Here is a 22,322-nt window from a genome sequence, read left to right as displayed (position 1 = left end):
TTACATGAGAGACTAATAAAAGAACTCCATAAAATGTGGCTTGCAGGAACGGGGCTGCAGCCTCTGCCAGAAGGTCAGCCTGTTCAGAAGTGGTTGGAGAGCAGGGCTGATTTCTAGCTGGTGTGGCCACTCTGGTTCTTCAACTGTTGAAAGCCTTCTGAACTGGTTGGTAACTGGCTGCTGCTCTTAGCTTCTCAAGCACAGCCCTGCTGCACTGGCTGCCCAGCCCCGACCCTGGAACCTCCTCACAATCCAACAAGCAGATGCAGAGGACCTGCAGATCCTGCTCTGTGTCTTGTCTCTGGTGTCACCACATTTCTGAGTGGCTAGTGCTTCTGTATCTCTGGCTAATACTTTAAATATCACCTGTCCTACCATATATCTTCCTTGGGATTTGTTCTTTCGAATACTTGTGGAACAGTCCAGGGACACAGTTCTGTAAAACTCTCCTTAACTGATCCCAGGCCCGTCCAGGGTGCCCCAAGGAGGCTTTCTTGGGTCGGGGAGGCCTGCTGCTCTCATGGTTGTTACAAGGACACACTCAACCTTTCCCTTGAATCACAGTTGGCTGCCTCAAAGGAGAATTTTAGTAGGTACAGGAATGACATCAGGGTTAAAGAATATTTTTGGAAGGAAGAGGCAAATTTGCATAAGATTTCTGAACCAGGAATTGCATTTGTCATAGAGTTTGAATTAGAGGAATGCTTAGAGCACATCTGGACTCTTTTCATAGCCAGCACAGAACCCCACCATATCGCCTCTGGCAGGAGATAGCCAGCCCCTTCTAGGTCATGTCCACTGATAGGGAATTCAGCTCTTTGAAAGGAAGCCTCTTGTGTGAACCAGCAGGAGCTGAAATCTTCCTAAACAAATCAAAGTGTGAATCCTTTTGTTGAGCTGAAATCTTCCTATACAACTCAAATTTTGACCCCTCACCTAGAGGGAATTGCAAATCCAAAGAGTAAGCAATGACAGCTACTAATATGTCTGATTTTATCAAGTGAACTGAGAGGCTGTGAGATCATTCATTCAACCAGTTTCCCGAGTGGCTGCTAAGTGCCGGTGCCTGGTGCTGGAGACTCAGTGGGCACCTGGAAATGGTTCTGCTCTGAAAGACTGTCCAGCCTCTTTGAGCCAGGACTAGACAACTGGGGACACCTGGGAAATCAGAGGGGTCTAACCTTTGCTTCTGGAGCCAATTCCAGGCTGGGGTCCGTCTTTGGGCGGGGGCTGTCCTGGGTGACTCTGGGCAGGAAGCTTCTGCCTGTGGTCCTCCTTTTCTCTACAGGTTACCAACAGCCTGGAGAGCCTGCTGAGAGCATGGGGGCTCTCAAGGTGGGCTCTCACTGACAGACATTGAGACGGAGAGGTGGAGGGTTGTTTGCCATCTCACTCCTCACACCCTCTGAAAATACCTGTGAAAGTCAAATGACATTTTATAATGCATTTTGCTGAATTAACAATTGAACAGGCTCTTTTATGTTTCATAAACAAGAAATAGTACACAAGTTAGATAAGAAAAAGGCGGACAATAAAAGTACTTATAACTTCATCATCTACAGGTGACAATGTGGTGTTTGTCCATGCCAACGTTTTTCTGAGTATATGTGATATATCTGTGTGTGGGGGATAGACAGACACACACACACACACACGCTTTGTAATCTCGCCCTTTTCACCCAGTTTTTTCCCCAATGAACACAATTTTAAAGTGAATCTACTTATTCAAGGATCTGTCATTAATGCACATAACTTTGAAGGACTCATCCAAAGAAATCAGATGTGGAGAACAAAGAGTTAAACCATCTCAGAAGTTAAGGAGGCATTCGCCAGGGACCGTGGATCCAGGGTGTCCTGGATTTCTTTGAAAGGGTTGAGGTGAGATAGAGATTTTCATTAGATGGTGCCCTGTCTGCCCTCTACTCAAATTTTGACCTGGTGAAGAGAGCCAAGGAGGAGATTTCTCCCCTGTGGATCAGTGGGTGGAAAGCTTGGGGAGAGGCTGTAATTGTGGAGAACCCTGCGCTTGGTTCCTTTAGACTCGTGGACCCATGGAAAGGGCTACCTTGACATTCATGAATGGGCTTTCCTGGTCCCAGGTTGCTGAGGAGAAGCTGAACATGGGGACGTGGTGGGACTGAGAGGCCTCCTTCCTTCCCATGCCTTAATTGGGACTGACCCCTTATATCCAGCTACACTGATGTCCCACAGGGGCCGTCCCTCCCACCACTCACAGGACTGTGATCACTGAAAGAACCCCCAGAAGCTGGCCTTGAACTTCAAAGAACAGATATAAAAAAACAACTCTGCACCTACAGGGCCTCAGTGGGCAGAGAGAGGGAGAGGAAGCATCTGCCGAACGGCCCTTCATGGAAATCACACTGCCGGAATAGACAGCCAGGGCAGAAGTGTAAGAAGGACATTCAACCGCAGTATCCCAAACAAACAAACAAACAAAAACAAAGAAACACAGACTTCCTGGAGCTTTGACTAAAATACTAATTGGACACAATAAAGCAGACTGAGAAGGCCAAGTGCAAGAATATCCCAAATACAGAACAAAAACACAGAGATGGAAATCATAAGGGCAAAAGAGGAGACTAGGAGGCTCGATCCAGTAGACCTAATAGGAGTTATAAGAGAAAGAGAAAAATGAACACAGGAAAGAGAGAATCATTAAACAAATGATAGAAGGTAACTTCTTTGAGTGAAAAAGACTTGGGTCAGAGGTTTAAGAAGAACTCGTGGGGTTCCTGAAAGTCACATACCTAAACCCATCCAAATTAAATTCTTGAAGAGCAGGTAAAAAGAGAAACTTTTGCACCCTTTACTACAAAGAAAAAAACATTAATTACCAAGAAACAGAAAAGAGACAGTGTCACGCTTCTCACCTACAATAATGGGAAGCTGGAGAGAGGGGAACGATATCTACAAAATACTTGAGTCAGCTGAAATACCTTTTGCTGGCCAGGGTTTTAAAAAAAAAAAGGTTACACCCTCCCGAGTAGGTGGGATTACAGGCACGTGCCACAACGCCTGCCTACGTTTTGAATTTTTTGGTAGAGACGGGGGTCTTGCCATGTTTCCCAAGCTGGTCTTGAACTCCTGGACTCAAGCAATCCACCTGCCTGGGTCTCCCAGAGTGCTGGGATTACAGGCATGAGCCATCGCACACAGCCTGATTTTTAAAAATCGTATCACCGAATGGACAAGACAGGGGTGTTGCTGAATATGTCAGACTCAAATCTGGATAGCAGCAAGAAGAATTTCTTTGAGGGGGGAAGTAGCTGATGAGGAAAGTGTGATTTTGACATGGGTGCCAGTTAAAGATGACCCAAATATGGAACCAACGGAACCCAAGTGTTTCTTCAACTTCTACTGTCACACTGGAGAAGCCTAAGAAATACAATCAAGGTCATCTACTTCAAACAAATGAACAATTTACAGCTCCGCCAAAGGCTGGATGCAAAATACCAGCCCTTCCCTTGCCGGCCACTTTGCCTCCCATTAGTAAGGTGTGTCGGGACACTTCGCGGGACTGGTGTCAACAACTTGGTTTGAGTACCAATGGCAAGAAAATAGAAGTTTATCTGAGGCTCCGCAGGCATGCTTATCCTGAACAACAGCAAGATATGCCTGAAACGCCACAAGAGACCAGATTACAGCGATGTTTGAGGAAACACAAGGCAGTGACCGAGAGAGCAAGGGGCTTCAGAAAAGTTATGAGACGAATGAAAGAACAGAAGAGACTAATACAGTTGAAGTGATAATTTCAGCGCAGGGAACCATGTTGGCATCATGGGCAAGAATTGCTGCAAGAGCTGTTCAGCCGAAGCCTGTGAATTCATGTTCCATTCCTGTTTCTGTTGAGGCCTTTTCGATGCAAGCCTCTGGTGTCAGGTGCTGTGTGGTCCATGGCAGACTTCTCTCAGCAGACACAAAGGGCTGGGTACGCCTGCAGCTTCATGCAGGTCAGGCCTGGGTGCCTACCACTCACAGGAGGATGATTTCTCTCTTCTTGTTACCTGCCTGCATTTTCCCGTCCCCAGGCATAGAAGATAATATGTTATGCCCCGACTTTGCTAAAAGGAATAAGAAGATGAAAAGATTAATGACAATGGAGAAGCAGCAGCAACCTCTTTTAATACAATGTACTAGAGAAGGAGGGATGTACTTTCAGACCACGTAACCTATTATGAAGGAACAGTAGAGGAGACAATTCGAATGAATCCTCGTGATCTATAAAACAAAATCATAGTGACTAGGACTCCACAGTGAAGATGGTTGACCAGTGACACAGTCCCATCTAAAGAGCCCCTTTCTGTAAGTCTGAAAACCCATTAAAATAAAGTCACTGAAAAGAAAAAAGTGTATCATCCAGTATCCCATCTGAGAAAAATACTGTAGAAAGAACCTTAAGCAAATCAAAAATGAACTGAAATAGGTAACTCAAGAAAGGAGATGAAGAGAGAAGTTGGTTGTGGACAAATGGGTTTCTCTTCTCTGTCTCTCTCTGTCTCTGTCTCTCTCTGTCTCTGTCTCTCTCTCACTCCCTCTCTCTCTTATGCAATTGCAACAGAAGTCCCAGCTGAACCCAGGGGGAGCTTTGGAGCTGGAGTTGCTCTGCATTGAGATGGGTCTGGCCTTTTCACTTTTTACCTTGCCCTTGAGGAGTAGTTGCAAGGAGGTTGCCCCAGGGAGGGAAGCAGACCTGAGGTGTGGCAGTTGCCTTCCGCTTAAGGCAATTCCTGGAGAGAGACTCAGCTGTGAGCTGTCTGCAGCCAACATTCAGCAGCTGAAGAGGGAAATATCATGTATGACATAGTGCCATTTATTTGAAATTATGTTATGTATGTACGTACGTATGTATGTATGTATCTGCCATGGTGTGGTAGGAAATGTTTAACAGTCAGCCCTGTGGGGAGGGAGCGGGGGAGAAAAGCCCTGATTTGTAGCTTTTGCTGATTTTTGTGGTATAAATACTTCTATCATGGCTGATGTCAAACCACCAATGTGATGTCACTGAACGTGGAGCCAGAACAGGACGCACACGGTTGCCTCTCATGAGCACAGAAGCTGGCTTCAACACACCACTGTATAAGCATGAGAAAATTTAGGGGGAACATGGGAAAGGGGAGAGGCATGTGGAACAACAGTCCGGCATTTGGGCATCCTGTTCAGTAGGAGAGCTTTGAGTTTTTTCTCTGTTTTCTCTCCATGTGGCTAATTTTCTTTATTGGGGTTAAATTTCTAATCCTCCTCTCTACCGTCCCTTGCCCCTTTCCACCTTCCACCCCTAAGTTGTTATCCTTTGCAGCTAGTGTTTCAGAAGTCATCTCGAATACTTGTTCATATTGAAGTCCTTGTGGCTATCAAAACAAGAAGCGGCTTCTAGGTAGGTGCTTCTGAGGATCGATGTGGTCGTGAATGTCAGGGCATGACAAACTTTATGTAAGGAGCCAACCAGTAAATATTTTTGGCTTTATGGGACATATGGTCTCTGTTGCAGCTGCTAATCTCCTGCAGGACATAGTTTGCTGACTCCTGTTTTATATGATACCATTGTATGATAAGCCTCTACATAAGTGTTAATTATGGTTATTTCAAAGGACCCAGAGAAAGAAATCTTTTAACTCTAGAAATTCAGGCCAACCACTCAGAGGAGGGATATAGGCTTTGGGGGAGGTTTTTGATTCACCGGCTTTGTGACAGTAGCTGTATGCAGGATTTTTTTTTTAAACTTCTTCTTATCTAGGGTTAAATAAGATGAGAAAAAGAGAACCCCTGGATTAAACAACAGCAACAACAAACAAACAAACAAACAAACCAAAAAACCTCTGCAAACCTTAACAAACCAAAAACCGAATTCTACTGACAAATCCCTTTATGTTTAGGATCTTGTTAATTCAGAATTTAGAAAAATATATTAATATCTGGGAAGAAGGCAGGCACTCACCATTATATTATCTGCAAAGAAACATATAGTGGACAGATTAACAGAGTAAATCAGGCCAGGCGGGCAGAAACCTTCATACAGCTAAGAAACTAAATTCTTCATCATCTTTCTAGCAAGTGAAATATTTGAATGTTCATGTGAAACCCACAAGTTTTTTATTCATAAAAATGGATCATGGCTGGGTACATGGTGTGTGCCTATAGTCCCAGCTATTTGGGAGTCTGAGGCCAGAGGATCACTTGAGCCCAGGACTTGGAGGCTGCAATGTGCTAGAATCATGCCTGTGAATAGCTGCTGCACTTCACCCTGGGCAACACTGTGAGACTCTGTCTCTTTTTTAAAACAATAGATCATGTAGAACCTTTTTTGTCAATACTTGATGAGTTCCTCAAGAATGTTGGTGTAGATACTAAAGCTACAGTTATCCAAATATATCTGGGCCAAGTCTCTTCTCCTAGCTTCAACTTTTCCATCTTTAAATGAGTATTTTAGATTTCTTAGACAGTGCTATGGTTTGAATGCACTCCCTAAATTTCATGTGTTGGAAATATAACCCCCAAATTCTTATGTTGACTAGAAGTGGGGCCTTGGGGGGTTGTTAGGGTTAGATAAAGTCGTCACAGTGGGGCCCCAATGATGTGACTGGTGGCTTTATAAGAAGAAGAAGAGAGGCCTGAGCTGACAGAGATAGTCTTGGCCACTCTCCATGTGATGCCTTCTACACAGCACGAAGGCCCTACCAGAGGCCAGCACCATGCTTTTGGACTTCCCAGCCTCCAGAATTGTAAGAAATAAATTTCTTTTCTTTATAAGCGATGCAGTCTCAGGTATTCAATGATAGCAACAGAAAATAAACTAATACAGCCTTATGAATTTTGGTAAATTTCACTAAAAATATTAAGCCCACTTACTAGAATATGCCCTGTCTTCTCACCACTTCTTGCCTTGTTGTTGCACAAGGTTGACTATATAAGAGGCCGATTCCATTTTGGCTTCTAATTGCCTTAGGATATATATGTGTCTGTGCGTCTGTGTGTGTGTGTGTATATATATTTATATACTGGCAATGAGAGAGTTGTTGTCTAATAGAAAGTTCTTGCTTCATTATTATCTACAATGGTTTGCTTATAAAAATCCTTGCAGATTATATGAAAATCTCCACTAATCACTGAGTATCATATTTTTTTTAGTAGCTTCCAATAAATACTTGTTGACTTTCCCCTAGTGACCTGGAAGCTCAGAGCAGACTTTAGTGTCCAGACAAATCCACTCAGGTTATGTTGCAGTTCTCTCTCAATAACTCTTACTCTTTTCTGTTTCACAGATTTCTATGGAAATTTGGTGGAACTAAAGGGGAATTGACTAAGGAGCATTAATATATGTATGGAGTGAATTCTGATCACTCCTTTTGAAAATCCTTAACTACCATGTTTTATACTTCACTTGTGTTATTATCTGACACCCCAAAATACTGAAGTACATAGTGACCTCAAAACAAGAGAGATGTGCACAGGATTGGATGGGTTCATTTGTTTATTTTAATGCAAAAAGGAGGAGATAGGCAACATTTTTTTGAGAAGAGTATTTTTCCAGGAAGGTATCACAGCTTAATCTTGCATTAGGGGAAAAGCACTAGATTAAACTGAAGCTTTGGTTTTTATCACTAGACAGTTCTGAGTTTAAACATACCCTTTCACTCCAGTCAGCCTCCATTTTCTTTACTGTAAGCTGAGAAGACTACATGGGATGGTAGGAGATTAAGCAAGAGGCTGTATCTGGAAGTGCTGGCTACATGTGAAGTGTGGTATCAGTGAAGGGGATTCAGTAAGACTGGCCCCTCAGAATCCACCACAGTCAGCACTCAGATGGAATCCTGACCGAGGGATGGACATGCAGAGGCCATTGTTCTTGCCTTGAACAGCAAATGCTACTTGCTGGGTGGCCCAACAGTCCTGTGCCTCCATTTGTTTCTTGCTGCTCCAGCAAAAAGATAATCATTTAGGGAGGCTCTAACGTGGCTTGAAATGAGCACATAGGAACTACCACGCCAATGAAGTCACAGTAAGTATCTCTGGGATGCCCATGAGAAATACACGTCTACCATAGATCCTCCCCTCCCCTCTCCTCCACAGGTGCACACAGTTGGCCTCTCCTTTAAGCTCCAGTTAAAGTACCAGCCGCTCTGTGGACCCTTCCCTGAATTGTGTTCTTTTCTTTCCTCCAGGCCGTAGGATTCTTGTCCGTGTCATATTGTCATAGCATTTACTGCTTATTTTGTACATCTGTTACTGAAGTTAGTTTATTGTGTACCTACTATGTGCAAGGCTCTGTGCAGATCATAATTATATATTGCCTGGAGAGGGACTCAGCTGTGAGCTGTCTGCAGCCAACATTCAGCAGCTGAATGGGGAAATATGGTAGGTCAAGTCAGCACCCCTGCCCTTCCCAGCATCCTCCACAATAGGCTCTGACAACCCCCTTAAGATGAATATTAGCATTGTTTATCTCTGTATGTGTTACACCCCTTGAGGCCTGGGATCGCTTGTGGTACACACATTCTTCACATTGTCCAGCATGCAGAGTGGACAGCTCAGGGTCCAGCCATGAGTCACCCTACCATCTGCTAGAATGCTGGGATAACATGGTAGTGAGCAGAGCACATAATGATAAAAGTTATATATGCCCAATTTCAAAAGTTTGGAAATACAGACAATTACAAATGTACCTATAATTTCACCCTCCAGAGATACTTCTGTTGATTTTTTAGTGTATTTCATTTTAACCTTCTTTTATCTATGCCTTTATTTACCTAATGTGGAAGAATCTACTTGCAAAGTTTTATACCCCATTTTCCCATACTGTTACAAATTTTGAAAAACATAGTTTAAATATCTATATAGGCCGGGCGCGGTGGCTCAAGCCTGTAATCCCAGCACTTTGGGAGGCCGAGACGGGCGGATCACGAGGTCAGGAGATCGAGACCATCCTGGCTAACATGGTGAAACCCCGTCTCTACTAAAAATACAAAAAACTAGCCGGGCGAGGTGGCGAGCGCCTGTAGTCCCAGCTACTCGGGAGGCTGAGGCAGGAGAATGGCGTGAACCCAGGAGGCGGAGCTGGGAGTGAACAACCCACCCCACCCCGGCAAGCGGGGGGAAGAAACCATCCAAAAAAAAAAAAAAAAAAAAAAAAAAAAAATCTATATAATATTCTATCATATTGATGAACCATCCTTTATTTGCCAATTTTCTTATTAGACATTTAGGTTGTGGTCAAGTTTTTCACTATTATAAACATTACTGTAATGGAGATTTTTTATAGCTATGTCTACATGTCACCATGCTTATGTAACTGATTATTTTTCTTTGATGTATTTGAAGAATTTAAATTACTATCCAAAGGGTATAAAATGTCTAAAATTATTGCCAAATTGCTGTCAGAAAGGTTCATCCTTTCTAGTCTTGTCAGCAGAGAATGCCTGATTTGTCATTCCTACACTAAAATTAGTTGTATTTTTCCATATTTACAAATTCAGCTAGAGTGTATGGAGTTCTGGTTTTACTTTTACAGATGTCTTTGATCATTAGTGAACTTAAACATTTTAATATATTCATTGTCAACTTTTTATTCCTTTTTCTCTGAATTACCTGTTTATGTTTTTAACCGCTTAAAAATGGAAGTGTTAGTATTTTTTTAATTGTGTGCTACAGAGGCACTGCTAAAGGTTTTAAAAACCACTCTAAGACACCTGCATGCCTTTTGATGCCACACCATCCATGGCCACCTTAGAAGAAAGATTAGTCCCAGATGTAAAAGACAGTTTCTTCAACTACAACCTTGGTTATGTTGGGTTATTGTACCATTTGTTCCTTTGATAAAGAGTGCACAAGGGAATGTGAGTACCGTTTTTCTTTTTCTTTTTCTTTTTTTCTGCAACACACTTTCCACTAAGCGGATCTTTGTACTGAAACAGATTTGCAGGCCTGCCAAACCAGACGATGCTGCTGGCAGGAAGATGCACATGGTCTGATGTTAACGCAAGAGTGAGAAAACCTCTTTGGTACAGTCACAGGAGGTCAGCCCAAATGTAGAATTTCCTTCCTTCCTTCCTTCCTTCCTTCCTTCCTTCCTTCCTTCCCTCCTCCCTTCCTCTCTGCCTCCCTTCCCCCTCCCTCCCTCCCTCTCTCTTTTTACTTTCTGTAATTCAAAGGTGGCAGGAATGACTTGACTCATTAGACCATACATTTTTTTCAGAAATATATTTCTGAAAATGTATTCTCTGTTTTGTATGTTTTCTCTGTTTTGTCTCTGTTTTGTATGTTTTTCCTGGGTAATACAGATTTCTAAAAACATTGAAAGAGTAAAGTCTTTTGTGGAAGTCCATTCATAAAATGTCCAAGAAGAATTCATCACAGAAACTTCAACCAATCTTTTTAAAAAGTAGACCCCAACAACTCCCTTCAGATGGGTACTATTATCTTGATTTTACAGATGAAGCTTAGAAAAGTTAAGCAATTTGCTCAGGGTCAATAGCCAGCAAAGCAACAGCATCAAAACTTAGATCCAGTTTTATCAGAAAGCTCCAGTTACAGTCTTTTATTTTTATTTATTTATGTTTTTTGAGATGAAGTCTCACTCTGTTGCTCAGGCTAGAGTGCAATGGTGCAATCTCTGCTCACTGCAACCTCCATCTCCTGGGTTCAAGCTATTCTCCCTGCCTCAGCCTCCTGAGTAGCTGGGATTACAGCCACCACACCAGGCTAATTTTTGTATTTTTAGTTGACACAGGGTTTCACTATGTTGGCCAGGCTGGTCTTGGACTCCTGACCTCAGGTGATCTGCCTGCCTGCCTTGGCCTCCCAAAGTGCTGGGATTACAGGCATGAGTTCCCATACCTGGCCTCTAGTTACAGTCTTTAACTATGTGTGATTGGAAAGCCCATAGCAGGTCCATGAGGCCGGCCCTGCAGGAGACAGGACACCACGGTGCAACATTTGCCACAGTATTAGACCAAAAGGCTTGCAGAGTTTGCAAATTGCTGCATGAAAGAGAATCCTTAATGGAGGCCAGGGCAGCCGTCTTCCTGGAAAAATGGCAAAGGAGAAATTGGACACATTGGAGTGAAAAATACAAAGAAGATGGTTAATGAAGGGAATTATGGTGGTCCCTTCCTTCCTCAAAGACTTTAGGAACTCCCCGTGTGGTGGGTCAGTTTCAGTGATTGCAAAAGGCTATGGAGTTTCTAGGGCTACAGAGGAGGAAGAGTGGGTCCCAGCAAGATGGACATGAACTACGAGAGGCTCCACCATGGTATAGAAATAGGATCTCAGGAACCAAGAGGATGAGCCTCAGGCATGGAAGGGCTTGAAGAGGAGAAAGACATGCCAGTGGATTGCCAGGGAATGGGCACACTTTGGTTTCAGATGCCAACCCCTCTCGGGTGCATGGTGAATTCTCCCTGTTAACTGAGCGCCCTATTGTAACTGCAAACAGCGCTCTCAGGAATGGAGGCTGGGCTGAGGGGACAGAGTGCTTTCTGGTTCGGTGGAACAGATTCTTTAAGCCAGTGGCTTTCTTACTTTTTTGGATCATGACTCACAGTGAGGAGTATCTTTTCTATTACAAACCAGTGACCCAAACACATAGAGACAGTCGCCAACTCACAGTGGTTCCATATGGGATGTTTCAACTTTAAAATGGCACAAAAGTGATATGCATTCAGCATGGTCCTTGGGTTACATCTGGATGAACCCATCATAAATTGAGGAGCATCTGTATGAGACTGAAGAATTTCATGGTATAATTTTTACCCTTACTATGCAAGATGCACTCAAGTATTTCCTATCCTCTTCTATTCATTTAAGCAAAATTACTGGCACCTCTTGCTACATTGATTTCTCAATCCACTAATGGGTCATGGCTTACTGAGTGAAAAATCGCTGTTCTGAGTCGCACCACGTATCTACAAGAGGAAGTAGTCACTTGGGCCCCTTTGAGCCACAATCAACAGCATAGAAGTTGCATATAGAATAGTTTTTCTTTTTAGGGAGAAGAGACTAAAAAGTAGATGTGTTAATCCTGGTTAACCTCTGCCCCTGTAGCCTGCAAATAACCTCCCCTGTAGTGGATTTGGTATTGTCCAGGATGTGGTTCTGTAAGGCCAGGATTGGAAGCCCATTTCAAATATGTGCGGAAGTTTCTTGAATACCGCTGTAAGCTCAGTCTTGCCGAGATAGGGCGTCATCCCTCACGAGCTTCCCAGGACCCCTTGGCTGTACACACAAAGAGAACCAGGCTTTTCTTGTTTGGGCCTTTGCTCCTTCCTATTTGATTGAATTTGAAGAGGAACTGTTTGCCTTCGGCCACACATCCTGAATCATAATCAGGATGCTGCTGGCACAGAAAACCTGCTCCCACCCTTGCCTGAAATAACTGAACAGGGAAGTAGAGTTCCTCCCCTCTCCAACCTTAAAGAAAGAGGCTCATAATTTATTGTGTGCTGGCAATACATCAAAAGTCAGTTCAGTCACTTACAGTAAAATCAAGGAGGACAGAACAATGAATAGAGAGTGGGGTTAAAACACCTCATTAAAAAGAACAAATTGTTCAGTTGACACCTATTCTGATGTCATATTTGTTAGCCAGAGTCCAGTGGCCTTTGGAGATGCTTCCCTGGCTGTGGGATGTGAAAAAGGCATAAAGCCACACTCTCAGCTTTTTCAGCTTTTCAATTCAGCACACACGCTTCGCTCCAAAGATGTATCAGGGACCCCGTGATTAGGGGATATTAGTTGTCTAGGACTGTGCTGCTGCAACAAATCACTATGAATTTGAGAACTTAAAACAACAAAAATGTATTTGCTTTCAGTTCTGGACCAGAAATCTGAACCCAAGGTGTTGGCAGGGCCACACTCCCTCTGAAGGCTCTGGAGGAGAAGCCTTCTGTTGGTCCCAGCTTCTGGCGGCCCCAGGCATCCCTTGGCTTGTGACTGCGTCATCTCAATAGCTGCCTCCTCCTTCACAGGGCGTTTTCCTTCTCTTCGAATGTCTCTTCTCTGTGTGTCTCTTAGCAGATATTTAGCATTGGATTTAGGGCCCACCTGGATAATGCAGGCTGGTCTTCCTGGAGATCCTTAACCTTATTATCGTGTGCCCCTAAGAATGAAGGCCTTTGTCATAATAACAAGCAAATTACACCCAAGAATATGAACAGTAATTCGGTAGAATCTATTATCAAGACTCGTTTTACTATAACAAACAATCACAGAGAAGGGTGACGCTATGGTTGATGTTACGGTGTCTACAATTTTCAAATGTTTTGGCAGAAATATAGAGAAGCCTACGATCACAAAAGTGTGAAGAATTGTTAAGTCTAGGTAGCAGTTACATGGATGTTCATTGTTCTATTCTTTTGACTTTGTTTAATGCTTGAAATTATTCATAATTAAAAACTTGGGGGAGGGTGGGGGAAGAAAAATCTTGAAGCAAACTTTCTTGACCTATCTTTCATAGGCTCTACGAGGGTTGGGGTGGAGGGGTTTCAGGGACCAGGAAGCTTCCAAATTTATATTAGAGCTTTTGTGGTGCCCGCGTGCTAGCGTGTGTGTTTTTCTTTCATTTTCTGGGGGAAAAGTTGATTGTAGCATTGTTCAGTACAGTGAATAAGAGCATGGAATTCAGGCAAACCTTGTTTAGGGTCTTGAGTTTGCCTCTTACTAGCACTATGACATTGACAAACTTGTTTAATGCCTTGAACCAATTTTCTCATCTGTGAAGTGGGGATAGTAACAATTCCCATCTCATTGGGATATTGAAAGGAAGAAGTAAAAATATACCTTTCACAAGGGCTTTCTGCATTTAGAGCACTGTTTAAAGCATTTTTAGATGTGACCATCTTATTGAATTCTCGTAACTCTGTGAGCTACGTCCTAGTATCACCATTTTGCATATAAGAGAACTGAGGCACAAAGAAGTTGAGTAACATGCCCAAGGTCATACCACGATTAAATACAAGAGCTGGGATTTGAACTGAGCAAGCCAAATCCTCTCTCTGGTATCTTTACATCCCACTTTGCATAGTGTCTTGCCCGTGGTGAGCCCGTCGGTTAATGTTTGTGTGACGGCATGTAGGAAATCCTTGGTAACCGCTTTTGCTGAATGACATCAGGAATTTCTTTCCAGGTTGTCAGTTAGAAGGGTGCTAAATGTGTTCCTGTTGTGGATGACAAAACGTGCTTGTTTAGAAAAGAGACATCTTTTATGAGGCTGATGTCCAGTCCTTTGAAATAATAGCTTTAAAGCTCACGTTTGAACAAACTAGTGGAAAAAGGGTTAGTCTAGTGAAGACTTCTGCTCCCGTTCCAATCAGCTGCTGAGGTTGGGCTGTAGCCAGATTGATGACTCTTCTCCCATATGCAAGAGGGCGAAGCACTAGGGTGTTACCAGGAATTGAGACCTGGACAGGCTGCAGGACTGGGCACCCAGCCGAGTCACACCCAATCGGTGGGCGCTTGCCAGCTTCGGGCCTAGGCTGTTGCCCCTGAGACTGGGCAGGGCCGGCAGCTCTTTGCTTGCTGATTCTCTCATCTCCCAGAGCAACAGCCTGGTGCAGACTGTGTTCACCCGTGGGAATGTTCCTCCCGCATCGGCAGGGCCTGCAGTGCCCCAGGGTGTGGCCACATGCTCCTTTGGGCTCATACAGATGTCTGTACTCAGAGGACGCCACTGTGCCATCGTGGGTTCAGGGCTGAAGTGCAGGACAGGGGCTGCTCGCTTTGAGTCTCAACTTTTGGGGCCTTTCACTGGGCTCTTGCTGAATGCATACAGTATTTAAAGGCGGGGGCGGGGGGCATTTTAAGACTGTTAGTGTGTCAATACTCGTAGAAAGAGATTAGAGACTTTGGTTCTAAAATAAACTCTCTGATTTGTTACACAGATTTGTGGAATTCACGTTTTCTCCTCTCCAGGCCTCAACTTCCCCATCTGGAAAATTAAAATAACTCCAGTCCTATCCATATCACTGGATTATGCTGAGAACTGAATGAGATGATCAGCATAAAAATGGTCAGTAAACTGCAAGACACTACGCAGAAGCAAGCAGCCATTTTTTTCATGCAGTTAGGTCTTACAGCCCTGGCTCCTTCCAGCTGCTCCCCTGTGGGAAGACTCTGTCCATGGCCAGCCTTGAAGGGCCGGGGTTGGATTTGCTTCAAAGAGGTGGCTGGATTCCCAACCTCAGGTGCCCTCAGGGGTCTCTAAGCGGAAGGAGGAGCCCAGGAGCAGATGTTAGAGGCTCAGGGACTCAGCCGCTTTGACCAGGCTGAGAGCCTCCCTCCGTTTCCAGCCTGGGTGGGTTGAAATCTCATTTTGTTAGGTGGGAGCTAAATGTTTCCTGACTCGGCGCCCCTCAGTGTTCCATGGTATGCCTTGTGAACTTTCTTTCTTTGGCCGTGCTTATTAGGGGTGAGGGGCACCCTTGGGAGGTGAACAGTACAACTGTATACAGAACTGAAGATGGGGCAGAGGCCCTGATAAGGCTCCATCTCAGCACAGGAAGGACCAAAGTGGAGAGGAAGGAAGGAGAGAAGGGTGACACTGACCGAGTGGCAGCCGCAAGGGACTCTGATTTCCTCACCATGGATTTTTGCAAGGAACCAAACAAACTTTTCAGACGAATTTTTTGGTGGGGGGCAGATAAGGGGTAGCTTGGGAGTTGCTTTCCATATGACTAAACATTGTAGCAAGGGCCTAGCACTCTTTCTCTCTCTCTCTCTCTCTCTCTCTCTCTCTCTCTGTGTGTGTGTGTGTGTGTGTGTGTGTGTGTGCATGCATGGAGACACAGCTGGTGTCGCACCAGAACAGTCTTCTGACGGCTACAGAGTGGTGGAGGGAGGGAGGCCTGGCCCAGGAGTTCCACACTCTGTTCTAACCTGAGCATGTCCCCAGGTCACTGGCTAGGAGAGTGGCAGACTGGAACTCATGTCACAGAAAGTAAAGGAACTGAGGGATGTTTAGCTTGGAACATTAGACTTCATGTACCTGGAGGGAGTCTCATGGGGAAAAGTACCCTTCCCACCCCCAACTCTTCCTGCTCTTCTATTCTCCAGGGAAGAGTTTGGCTGAATATGGGAGAGAGCTTTCTATAAGTCAGCATACCTGAGAGTGGCGAGGCAGAAACTGGCTAACTACAGGAAGCAGCCCGTGTGGAGGGGATTCCGGGACAGGCGGGGTTGGCCTGGATGATCTCCCTCCACATCCAGAGGTTGCCATGTCAAGGGAAGATCCTGCAGGCTTATGGTGTCATTCCTACCTGAGGTTCCTGCAGCCGCACTGCCAGAGCATCCTCCACCGTGGAAATACCCCTTAGGACGGTTGTGCCGGATCTTTCCCCACAGCAACAAGCCTTCGAGGTGCTGTAAGGTGCCCTCTGGTTTTGCTGGGAGGGCAGGATGGCCCACATCTGTCATTCATTTTGGTTTCTGACCAGCCCTCTTTTTCATGTTTCCTATTCCTTCCTTATCCTCAATTTGTTGCTCTTGGCACAAGAGTTTGTGTGGATTTGTTCATAACAATTACCCTCTGCCTTGAGAAACATGTGGAATGTTTTAGGGATATTTTTATAAATCTTGGGGCATATTTTTATGGCTGGAAATTAACCAGGGAACTGCAAACATACGGGGTTGCTTATTCAGCTTTACATCCTGAAGAGAGCTGCCTCCCTGCCTCCTACTTTCGTATCCTAGCTCTTTGGACCATATGCACTTCCTTGGACTGGGTCCTTCCTTCCTGACATGGACATTGCAGTTACTTGCAGCTCTGAGTAAGTAACCAAGACTATCGCTAAGTCTTCGGGTCTTCTTCTTACTTCCTAGATGCAGTCATTCTTGATTTTCTTTTTCTTACTTCAGTCCTTGCCTCTTCCCGTTTCCCATATTTCCTCCTTCTTAGAAATCTCTACTCTTGGAGCTGACGGTAACTGCCCATCCCAGTGTTTACACCTTCTCCTGATGGGCTCATGTGGATTATGGATATTGAGGGAAGTGGGCTTTAGGTCCCTTTGAAGTGTCTTAGTTCTTTTAATTTCCCAAGTTCTTTTGGGAAATGAGTTGACAGGATGATACATTCCAACAAGCATTGTTTTTCTCAAACATGATTGTAAAGCCCTGGTCCATTTCCACATTTTACGCATTTTGATCATTCTTTTTTTTGAGATGGAGTTTTGCTCTTGTTTTCCAGGCTAGAGTACAAATAGCATGATCTTAACTCACTGCAACCTCCACCTCCTGGGTTCAAGTAATTCTCCTGCCTCAGCCTCCTGCGTAGCTGGGATTACAGGTGCCCGCCATCACGCCCGGCTAATTTTTGTATTTTTAGTGGAGACAAGGTTTCACCATGTTGGCCAGGCTAGTCTCGAAGTCCTGACCTCAGGTGATCCACCCGCCTCAGCCTCCCAAAGTGCTGGCATGAGCCACGCGTCCGGCCTGATCATTCTTTTCAGATTCCAACACAAAGTCATTTTTCTGGTTCCTCTTATTTTAAACTTAAAATGCTAACGCCTGAGGAAAACTGTCTGAATCTTGCATGCCATCCTACAAGGTTCTGTGTATTAGTCCACGCCTCCACATTAGCAGTGACTACCTGAAAGGCACGGAGGACAAAGAAATCAATCCCACAGCTTCTTGCATTCAGGTGCTCAGAGCCAAGGAAAGTGATGTCGGCCCACCAAGGCTTGGATTCGGCTTCTGTGGAGGAGGGGCAGAGGTGGTGGTGAAGTCTTCTTGGCTAAGACAGTGAAATCTCAGGGGGGTCTTAAAGTACAGGAGTTAGACTTTGCTAGGGAGACAAGGCTATTATGGGCCAAGGAACACTGTTGGGAAAAGAAGGGATGATAAGAATAACGCTATGTTTAGAGATCAAAGAGCAGCTGGGGGTAAGTGGATGTAGTAGAGGGGGTGGGAGCAGAGAGGGGAGGAGTGATTGGGAAGTCGTCTCTCTCATAAGGAGCCTTGGGAGTCATGTGCAGAAGTGTGGACTTTGTTGATGAAAATCATTGATCTCTACAAACCCCTCACTTCACCATGACCTTTATGTAGGGCTTCCCTGCCCACTGATGGATTCGTCATCTCATTGTGAGATGCTCTGAAAGACCTGCATGAGTGTGTGTTTTGGAAGAATCCTTCACGCTGCAACATGGAGAACAAACAGAAATAGCAGTAGGCCAGTCACAAGGAAATGCACTCAGACAGTTTTGCAATAATCCGGTTGAGAACTGTGTCTATGAAACCAGCTGCGTCTGTCTCATGGCGTGCCTGTCGGTACTGCCCTGCCACAGCCTGTGACGTGGGTTTCACCTGGAGCCCAGACAACCTCTGCCTTGACTCCTGGTCTTTTTGTTCACTCATCACCGCCCTTATCAGGACCTGTTGTTTAGAGAGGCCTTGACTGCAGTTTTATCGCCCAGACGGTCTGGAGCATTCCCCTCGGGACAGACATACCAGAGAAATGGCAGGATATATGAAGTGTGGCCTCAGGTCACTGGTGGATGAAATGCTTAGAGGGAAACAGGTTCTCTGTGTCTTAGCCTGAGTTCAGGTCGGGCTTACCATTTCTGGATGTCAAATGCAGTCCTTATTACCATCCTTGTGTGATGGGATGGCGTGGATCCCATCCCATCTGATGGGATGCATCAGTGGAGCAGGGAGGCCTGCCTATGTTTCTGTGAACACCAAGGTTTCCTGTTCATGGCGTGGGATGACTTCGGACGTGTTTCTGCAGGGTTGTAGGCTATGCCTTGGTAGGTTCCTATATTACTTCACCCAGCTGAACATCTGCTGGTGCCATCCTGAGGAATGCTAGAAGCTCCCGTGTACTCTGCAGGCTTCTACCTCCGAGAGACCAAGACCTTACCTGTCATCCCAGACCTTCCCTCTGGACTTTGCCTCCAAAGGTTTAAAGCAGTTTCTGCCTGTATGTCCTAGAAAAAGATCTTCTCGTGTCCAGCACCTTTGGGGAAATCGGCGGCTCCACAATGCTCAGCAGTTTAACTTACTTCAGGTCTTCTCAGCATCTTTAATTCACGATATATATTAGGAATCTGCAAGAAGGGGTAAGAGTGGAATAGTCCATTTCCCACACCCATTTGACCACGGAACTTCCTCCACTTCTGGCCTTGGCAGAGGTTCCTCCCCTGGGGAAGAGGAAGCACAGCTAAGGGCCCAGCCTGGTCTGGAGGAGATGCTGAGGGCAGCCAAGCTTGGTCTCCTAGACTTTGGGGGTAGGCGGGTGGTTCAGGATGAGGGTCAGCAATGTCTGGACTTGCCTAGGGCAGTCCGAGCTCACACAGGTTGCGCCAGTATAATTATAATCAACTCCCTCTTTTTTCTCCCCAAAGGGTCCTGGTTTGGGGCATCCATTCTATGATCCTGGCCATAGTCACCGCAGACCTCGGGTCCCGCCACTTGGCATTTTGAAGCCCAGACGGCAGCTCATTGTTAGACTCTGCCCCTGCCCATAACATAGTCTGATGTCACCCTTTGACTCACCACTTGCTCTCTGACAACCTCTGATATTTGCCACTGGGTCCCAGATTCTTTCCCCTTTATTCAGCCACCATACTCAGCCTGGCGAAATGCCTCACCTTTGCAAAAATAATTCTGCAAGGGGTTGCCCCTAAGACCCGCAAACCTTTTGCGGTAGGTATCTCTTCACAATGTCTCACTCACAGCTTTTCTGGGCCTCCTCAGTGCGTGAACTTTTGGAGGCCTGTTGCTAAGTTGTTTGTCTGTGTCATTCTTTCTCTTTGTTCTCGTCTCTTCTTATTCCTGCTACTGAAACAGCCACCTTCTGCTGTCAGATGCTCTGAAGGGATTTGTGTTGTAAAATATCAGGAAACCATCCTCGTGAGAGAAATAAAAGAGGAAAAAGGCCAGCTGGGCGTGGTGGCTCACACCTGTAATCCCGGCACTTTGGGAGGCCGAGGCAGGTGGATCACCTGAGGTCAGGAGTTCAAGACCAGCCTGGGCAACATGATGAAACCCTGTCTATACTAAAAACACAAAAATTAACTGGGCATGGTGGCGGGCGCCTATAATCCCAGCTAGTCGGGAGGCAGAAGCAGGAGAATTGCTTGAACCCAGGAGGCAGAGGTTGCAGTGAGCCGAGATTGTGCCATTGCACTCCAGCCTGGGCAACAAGAGTGAAACTCCATCTCAAAAAAAAAAGCAAAGAAAAGAAAAGAAAAAAGAAAAAAAAAAAAAACAAAGAAAAGAAAAGAAAAAAGAAAAAAAAGAAAAGAAAAGAAAAGAAAAAGAAAAAGGCCAAGCAGGCAAGAAACCAAGTAGATTTAGGGAAATCACAGAATTCATTGAGAAAAATAAGAGAATTACAAATTAAAAAAAAAATTTCAAAGGGGTAAGTAATAGTCTATTGAATTTGACTTCAACTGTTGTTCACTTTTTAAAAAGTACTTCTGTTGGTAAATTAAGTTTCAAAATGTCAGTGGTTGGCTTTCCAAAATTCTTCAGTTGGAAACTCAAAGTGGAAAGAAGATTCATGGAAGAAATGCTTTCTTTTTATTTGACATGAGTAAATGGTGAGAATTATCTTTAATATTTGCAAAAGCCTCAAAAAATCACCAGTGAAAAACACAAAAGGAAACTAGTGATCAAGTATTTAGGATCTCTTTTTTATTATAGACTGTTTTGGATGTAAATCCTACACACCCAAGTCTTCTCTGGTTTTAAATGTCCCAGGCAATAGAGTTGCCACATTTTCTTCACGGATATTTTGTTTAATGTTCTTAAGTATGTCCGGGACAGACTCTTAACTCCCTGTCTCTCTCTCTCCAAATAAACAAAAAAGAAACTATTTTGCCTTTTAAATTTCATCTACTAAAAAATTGCTCAAGCTCTAAATCTTAAAGATTAACTGTCCCTTTAAATAACCATTTTGTGCTTTTTTCCGCCCCTCCTCAGCTGTATAGCTTTGCTTTGCCTTCTTTAGAGGATGTGGAAGAAGTATTTTTTCCTCTTGATTCTTTTGAAAGTATGGGTTTATTTGGCTTTAATACTGTCATTTAGACTTTTCTTATATGTTTGTGATTATGGTAGTTTCAAATTGTCCTTCATACCATAATTTTCAGCTCATTTGCCTGTTGTAGAGTCTTCATGATGATTTTTCTCTGACCAAGCTAAACAAGAATCAAACCAGAACCCAATCTCAAAAAATCCAAGACAACCGAGCACATTGACTAGTTTCATTGTCTATGCGTCCCTCTGATTCTCAGAAGATAACTGACTAAAGTTTCTTTCCTATTGTTTATCTTTTTTAAAAAATATACCTATGCATATCAACCTATATCAGTATTTCAAGTTTTGTTTCAGAAGATGCTTCAACTCCATTATGTAAATCATGACTTAAAAATGTAAAAGAAATATTTGTACATAGACATTCAAACCTTGATTCCACAAGCTCCTCCTTATTTTGTTGACTTTATTTTTAAGAGGGAAGGCCATTTAATTAAAAAAATTCTCCTTTCTTTCCTTTTTTCCCTGCTCCCTTCCCCCACCCCTCTGATTATCTCCTAGGACCAGGAAGTTTATATGTAAACAGAAGCCATAATCAGACCCCTGACCTCCTCTGGGCTTTCAACCCAGTGTTTCCACAGAGGGATTAACCCCAAATACCAACTTGCTCTCAGAGGCAAAATTGTTCCCCAGGCGGGTATCTCCAAAGGTTTTTCTTCTCTCTAGGCTTTCTTTCACCCTGCAAATAAGTCTCCTCAAAGGGAGGCTTAAAGGCGGTCGCTGGAAAGCAAATTGCCAGGCAGGCTGGAGCCAGAGCAAGGCTAAGAATTCTCTGGACCCTCAAGGCCCTTACTCCGTCCTGCCTGTGTTGGCCGAGTGATTGTGTTGCCTTCCAGATGCATGGGTGCTATGGGAAAGAGCCAGGTTGCTGTGTGTGTGCGTGTGTGTGTGTGTGTACGCACGCACGTGCACACCTGCTCTTGGGTTTACACACTGGGAGTCTCATGGACTGCTGGGCCTCATCTTGGCTGCCCGGGCATCTCAGGGATGCTGGCAGGGAGGGGCTTTGGGAGTGGTTGGGTATTCGTGCTCCCCTCTCAGGGGAGACAGGAGCAATAGCACTGGCCTGTTGTACAAAACCACAGCTGTGAGCCTACAAGGGGAATGTTTGCAAGCCGTTCTGTTTTATTCTTCGCTGCAGGTCTTATAATGTCCACTCAGGAGGGAACGCTTTGAACCGGGCATTGAGCTCTGGGCCAGATTCCAAGTCAGTCTAAAAACAGTCTGAGCTGCCCGCTTCCCCCACACCCCGGCAACTCCGGTCCCCTACTTGCTGGGCAGAA

At 44.6% G+C, this 22,322-nt stretch overlaps 1 pseudogene; it reads left to right on the top strand.

Annotated features, from left to right (window-relative positions):
- Positions 1-3,125: 3,125 nt before the first annotated feature.
- On the top strand, positions 3,126-6,199 carry LOC110742677 (annotated as a pseudogene).
- The last annotated feature ends 16,123 nt before the right edge of the window (positions 6,200-22,322 follow it).

The sequence above is a fragment of the Papio anubis genome, chromosome 2 (genome assembly GCF_008728515.1).
Source record: "Papio anubis isolate 15944 chromosome 2, Panubis1.0, whole genome shotgun sequence".
In the NCBI taxonomy this organism is placed as follows: Eukaryota; Metazoa; Chordata; class Mammalia; order Primates; family Cercopithecidae; genus Papio; species Papio anubis.
The sequence above is the reverse complement of the archived record's forward strand: the minus strand, read 5'-3'. Positions and strand labels throughout refer to the sequence as shown.